This window comes from Ovis aries, chromosome 3 (genome assembly GCF_016772045.2).
Source record: "Ovis aries strain OAR_USU_Benz2616 breed Rambouillet chromosome 3, ARS-UI_Ramb_v3.0, whole genome shotgun sequence".
Lineage (NCBI taxonomy): Eukaryota > Metazoa > Chordata > Mammalia > Artiodactyla > Bovidae > Ovis > Ovis aries.
The window spans coordinates 97,315,926-97,321,925 of NC_056056.1; the positions used below are offsets into that span (position 1 = coordinate 97,315,926).

Consider the following 6,000-nt stretch of genomic DNA (forward strand, 5'->3'; position numbering starts at 1 on the left):
ACCCAAGGGCAGCGAATCAATTATCAGTGATGTAGGTGGACATTCATATATATGGAAGTGTTTCAAAGTAGATAAAAACAAAACTCCCCAAATCATACGGAACAGGGTGACACAAAACCTCAATCTGTGATCAACTACTATATAGAAGGGAAAAAACTCAAACATGCAAAAGAAAATAAAACATTGGAAATTTCCCAATAAAAAACTCTGAACACTTGTTAAAGTTTTTAAAAATTTGCCTAACCAGGTTGTAGCACCAATGAAATTACTCTCACCAAGTCTCCCAGCACCCGTGACTGACTTTCTTATTAGTTAATACAGTAGGGCAGTGGTTCTCAAACTCTGGCGGTGGAGGGGGGGGTGGCATGTGAACCACCTGGAAGTCTGGTTAGCATTCAGAGGTTCAGCTTCAGATTCAGGTGGTCCTGAGGGAGTGCTGATTAACATAGCCACTAAGAAGAACATAAGGAGGTTCCTCAAGAGACAAAACAACAATGTGACCCAGCAATCCCACTCCTGGACATACACCCTGAGAAAATCATAATTCAAAAAGACACATGCACCCCAAATGTTCATAGCAGCATTACTTAAAATAGCCAGGACATGGAAGCAACCTAGATGTCCATAGACAGATGAATGGATAAAGAAGATGTAATACATACATACAATGGAAATATACAGCCATAAAAAGGAATGAAATGGAGTCATTTGCAGTGATGTGGATGAACCCAGAGTCTGTCATACAAAGTGTACTTCTGTAAGAAAGAGAAAAACAAACATCGTATACTAATATATATAAATGAAATCTAGAAAAATGCTACTGATGAACCTATTTGCAGGGAAGGAACAGAGAAACAGATGTCGGAAAACAGACTTGTGGACATGGAGGGGTCAAGTGAGAGCGCAGCACGGACATACATACACCGCCATGTGTAACGCAGCTAGCTAGTGGGAAGCTGCTGAAGAGCGCAGGGAGCTCAGCTCGGTGCTCTGTGATGACCCCCAGGGTGGATGGAGGTGGGGGTGGGAGGCTCAAGAGGGAGTGGATATATGTATACATAGAGCTGACTCACTTGGCTGTAGAGCAGAGACACACAGCACTGTAGAGCAATGATAAATTATAAATTAATTTATAAATCATAAATTTTAAAAAGGACTTGCATTTCTGAATTTCTGGTGTCAGCTGCTGCTGATGATCCTCATCTTTTTTCTCCTACTATGTATTTTATTTGGCAGCACCGGGTCTTAGTTGCGGCACGTGGGATCTAGTGCACTGACCAGGGGTGGAACCCGGACCCCTGCGTTGGGCGCTCCGAGCTTTAGCCACTGGGTCACCAGGGAAGTCCCTCTAGACCTCACCTGACATAACTTAGCTGCAGGTGGCACTGGGGACCTCTCCCTGGACCTCGGGACACCACACCTTTCTTGCTTTCCCTGCCATCTCCCCTTTTCAGTCTCCTGGTGTCCCTTGAGACTTTACCCTTGGCTTCTAGTCTTTCACTAGAATCTTACCAAACAAATCCATTCTCTCTGAAGCCTGCGTCACCACCTACACCCAGAAGCCCCCGGACTGCAACTCTGGTCTGATACATGTGAGACTCACAAGCTCATGGTTCAACCTTGCATTGTGGTTCATTCACAGCTGCTTCTAGGTGACCCCAGAATGCCTAGCACATAGCACATGCTCCATAAACATCTGTTACAACTTCCTGGGAGATATTTCTACCTACATATCCCACAAGCTAACTGGCAACTGAGATCAGGTGTATTCAGAGAGTTATACATCACAAAGGGGTATTAGATAAACTAGATTCTCCCCCCACCAATATCTCCAATGGCTCCCTCGTCCACCAGTTTTGTGAGATCTAAGAAACGAAAGGGGCATCCTTGAATCTTCACAGGTCAAACACGTGTTGATTTTACCTGCTAAGTTTCTTTCTTTGTTAAATAGTTATTTCTGTTATCTTTTTATGTGGGTCTTAGTGGAGGCGCATGGACTCTGCATCTGCAGTGCATGGGCTCAGGAGTTGTGGCTCCTGGGCTTAGTCGCTCTGCCGCATGTGGGATCTTAGTTTCCTGATCAAGGATCAAACCCTTGGTCTTTGTGTTGCGAGGTGGATTCTTAACTACTGAACCATCAGAGAAGTTCCCTAAGTCTCTTTCAATCCTTGATTCCCACTGCCACTGCCTGGCTAGGCCACCTTGGTGTCTCGCTGAGATGCCACGCAGTCACCTGGCCCCCACCCCTTCTGTAATCTCCCCACCACACAGCAGCCAGCTGACAATCAGATCTCATCTTCCATGTGTGTCCAGGTCTCCTCCCCGCCAGAAGAACACCACCACCCCTGCCCCGGCCTGTCTGCTGGTGGCCCGCTGACCCCCTGGCTGTCTACACACTCCTCCCCCAGACTGTGCTCCAGTCAGCCTCAATATGTTTTTGTTCCTCAAACCTTCCACGCTCTCCTCTTTCTGAACCATGATGCATGACCTTCCTGCCACTCGGAAGAGACTTTCCTTTTCCTCTGACTACGTTTTGCTGATGACCTTGTGCTCATGTTTCAGTTCTCAACTTGAAGATTCACATCCTCCAAGAAGCCTTCCCTTTCTCCCTCAGGGAAAAAAAAAAAAAAACCCAACTAGGATATGGCCTGGAACGTTCTGCGTCTGCATACAGTGTCACCCCTGCTTGTCTAATTATCTGGTTTATCTGCCTGTCCATGGGGAGCTCCTGTCCATGCAGTGCTGGGCCCAGGGCTGGGACTCAGTCATAAATTTCTAAAAAAAAAATTATTTGTTTGTTTAGATTTTTGGCTGTGCTGGGTCTTTGTTGCTGCATGGGCTTTCGCTAGTTGCGGCGAGTGGGAGCTGCTCTTTAGCAGTGGTGTGTGGGCTTCTCTTGCTGCAGAGCACGGGCTCTAGGGAGCACGGGCTCTAGGGTGCACGGGCTCTAGGGAGCACGGGCTCTAGGGTGCACGGGCTCTAGGGAGCACTGGTTCAGTAGTTGTGGTTTCTGGGCTTAATTTCTCCTCGGCATGTGGAATCTTCCCAGACCAGGGATTGAACCAACGTCTCCTGTACTGGCAGGCAGATTCTTTACTACTAAGCCACCAAGGAAGTCCCCAGTCCTATTTGCTAAAGGAATAGGCCAACCAGATTTAACGTGAGATACTGAAAAGAAATCAATCCAAAAGGAAATCAGGCCTGAATATTCACTGGAAGGACTGATGCTGAAGCTGAAACTTCAATAGTTTGGCCACCTGATGTGAAGAGCCAACTCACTGGAAAAGACCCTGATGCTGGGAAAGATTGAGGGCAGGAGGAGAAGGGGACGACAGAGGATGAGATGTTTGGAAGGCATCACCGACTCAAGGGACATGAGTCTCAGCAAGCTCCGGGAGATGGTGAAGGACAGGGAAGCCTGGCATGCTGCAGTCCATGGCGTCACAAAGAGCTGGACACGACTGAGTGACTGAGCAACACTGAAAAGAAATTATTTTAAAAGAAATTAATTTTCTGTATTGGGAACAGCCAGAGAAGCAGTTATATCTGGAAAAGGACACAGAGGGACACTCATGGACCACAGAGATTTTCTATCTCTTGCTCTGGGAGGAGGTTATGTGGGGGTCAACATAGGTAAAGTTTGAGCTGTGCAGTGAGCTAAGTGTATAAATGATACTTCAGTAAAAAGAAAGAAGTTAGGGCGTCCCTGGCGACTCGGTGGTAAAGAATTCGCCTGCCAATGCAGGAGGCACGGGTTTGATCCCTGGTCTGGGAAGATCCCACCTGCTGCGGAGCAACTGAGCCTGTGCGCCACAGCTACCGAAGCCCGCACTCCAGAGCCTGTACCCTACAAGAGATGCCACCACGATGAGATGCTCGAGCACTGCAACCAGAGAACAGCCGCCACTGGCCACAGCCAGAGAAAAGCCCGCGCAGCTGAGGACCCAGTGCAGCCACAGACAGATAATAAAGAAACACCATCTTTAAAAAGGAGTCCTGCTACCCTGACTTGTGGGCAAGAAAATTTCCCAGCATATCAAGATATGTAGGGTTGTCTAGTTTATGTATAGTTGGACGAGAACACAAAACCCAGACGTCCAAGGCTCATTTCTAACCAGTGGGCAAAAACAGAGGGGACTTAGCTGCCTATTTTCTGAAAGTCACTTTTCGTAAGGAGCCGGTTTTTTGGGGCTCACCTTGGGCTCCCTAACAGCCTTGATGGCTCCAGAGCCGCGTGCGAGCTCCGGTTGGATCTGCGGTCCCTTGGACCAAGGAAAGGCCAGTTTGAAACAGCAACGGAAACATTCTTGGGGCAGCGTGAGAAACTACATACATCCAGAGTAATGAGATCGAGATCCACCAACCGCCAAAAGCACTTTCCACACCTGATGGGACTCACTGCCTTCAGCCCACTTGGGTGACTTTTCCACAAAGGACCTCTTTTACCCCTATTCCTGGTTATTATTTTTGGAAAAGCTTCATTTTCCTCATGTCTCCACTTACTGCTGGTATTTTCACACCCAAAAATTAAATGAGAGAGAGAGAAAAATTAAACTCCTGATTATCTAATTTAGTGAGGATATTACTTTATACTTGATCATCATCACCAACATCATCATCATTACCAAGTGAGGGGGAGTTTTTAATCAGACCTCTCCAGCACCAGAATTAGAAAAACCGAGAGCATCGAAGCCTGATTGCTACCTTAGTTAACCGGCCCCGGACAGATGACTGCACGCCCCTCTGATCTCTGATTTGAGGAGCTCTGACGCTTTTTCAAAGTATTACCCGTGAAAAGGAAATAATCTGATAAAGTTGTCTTTACACCGGGGAGAGGAGGTGGGGGAAGCCGGGATGGGCGCAGGTCAGTGATGGTGATGGCGGTGATGGTGGTGATGATGGTGATGGTGCTGGTGACGCCGGCCCGGTCCTCTCCCGTTGCTTCATCACCGCCTGTCCTCTGCCTCCTGCGTCCCCGTGTGGCCTCTGCCCGGAGAAACACGGCCGACAGGACTCGCACCCAAGCCACACGTCCGCAGGCGCAAGGCTGCAGCGCCCAGCGAAAGCGCACAGGGTCCCCGAGCGCCGCGGCTCGGCACCTCCCCCACGACCCCTGCGCCTCCTCCGCGCACTCCCGCGCCCCTCTCGGCGCCCTCTCGGCAGCGGCCGCTCCGCGCCCACCGCGCCCCGGCACCGCCTGGCCGGGCGCGCACAGCCCGAGCCCCGGACAACCGGGCTGGCCCGCATCCCCTGCAGGGAGTGCCCCCGACCCGGGCCCGCTCCCTGCCGAGCCCCCCCGCCCGGCCACCGGTCACTTACGCCTGCGCTGGGCCCTCCGCCCGGCTGCCCCGAGACAAAGGCTGCGCGGCCGCTGCGCCGCCGGCTGCTCCCCGAGCCTCGGCTGCCGGGGACCCGGAGGAGGATGGGGCGGAGGAGGCGGGGAGGAGGGGAAGGGATCGCAAGGGAGGGGCCGCCGCACCACCAGCCTCCCGGCTGGGGCTGCGAGACCTTCTCCCCGGCCCGCCGCGCTCTCGGATCCTCGGCCTAAACCTCCCCCAGGGACCAGGGTACCGCCCCTCGGGGGGCGGAGTGAGAGGAAGAGGATGGAGGGAGATGAGTGTGTGTGTGTGTTTTCCTCCTTCCCAATCACGAGTCTCTCCATCCACCCCCGCGTCCCCAGCCAGCTTTGGAAAATGCCGGCCTCTGCTTCACCTGGGCAACCCTGGAGGCGCTCCCAACCCACCCCCCTTCACTGCCTGCACCTCTTCCAAGAGGGACGTCAGCCCATTTCAGAGACAGCAAAACCGAGGCCAGGCTCGCTGAGGGGGTGGAGGAGGGGCGCCAGCTCTTTAAGAGCGGGACCCACCTCTTTTATCTGTTTTCCTTCCGAAAGCGTGGCACCTGTCGGACAGACAGACGGGCAAGGTGCAGGGTGGCGACTGAGCTTGCCCTCTCTGGGAGAAGTTACACTTCCGCCTGGCTGAGTGATTTGCATCTTGT

The 6,000-nt window shown here is 51.6% G+C and overlaps 1 protein-coding gene across 1 annotated transcript in view; it reads right to left on the minus strand.

Annotated features, from left to right (window-relative positions):
* The window catches only part of GPR45 (G protein-coupled receptor 45), a 42,583-nt gene extending 37,026 nt beyond the window's left edge, over positions 1-5,557 (minus strand). Inside the window, exon 1 of the mRNA XM_027965795.3 lies at positions 5,320-5,557. The gene's annotated coding sequence lies outside the window, so the exon portion shown is untranslated. The remainder of the gene's footprint in view (positions 1-5,319) is intronic.
* Between the last annotated feature and the right edge of the window lie 443 nt (positions 5,558-6,000).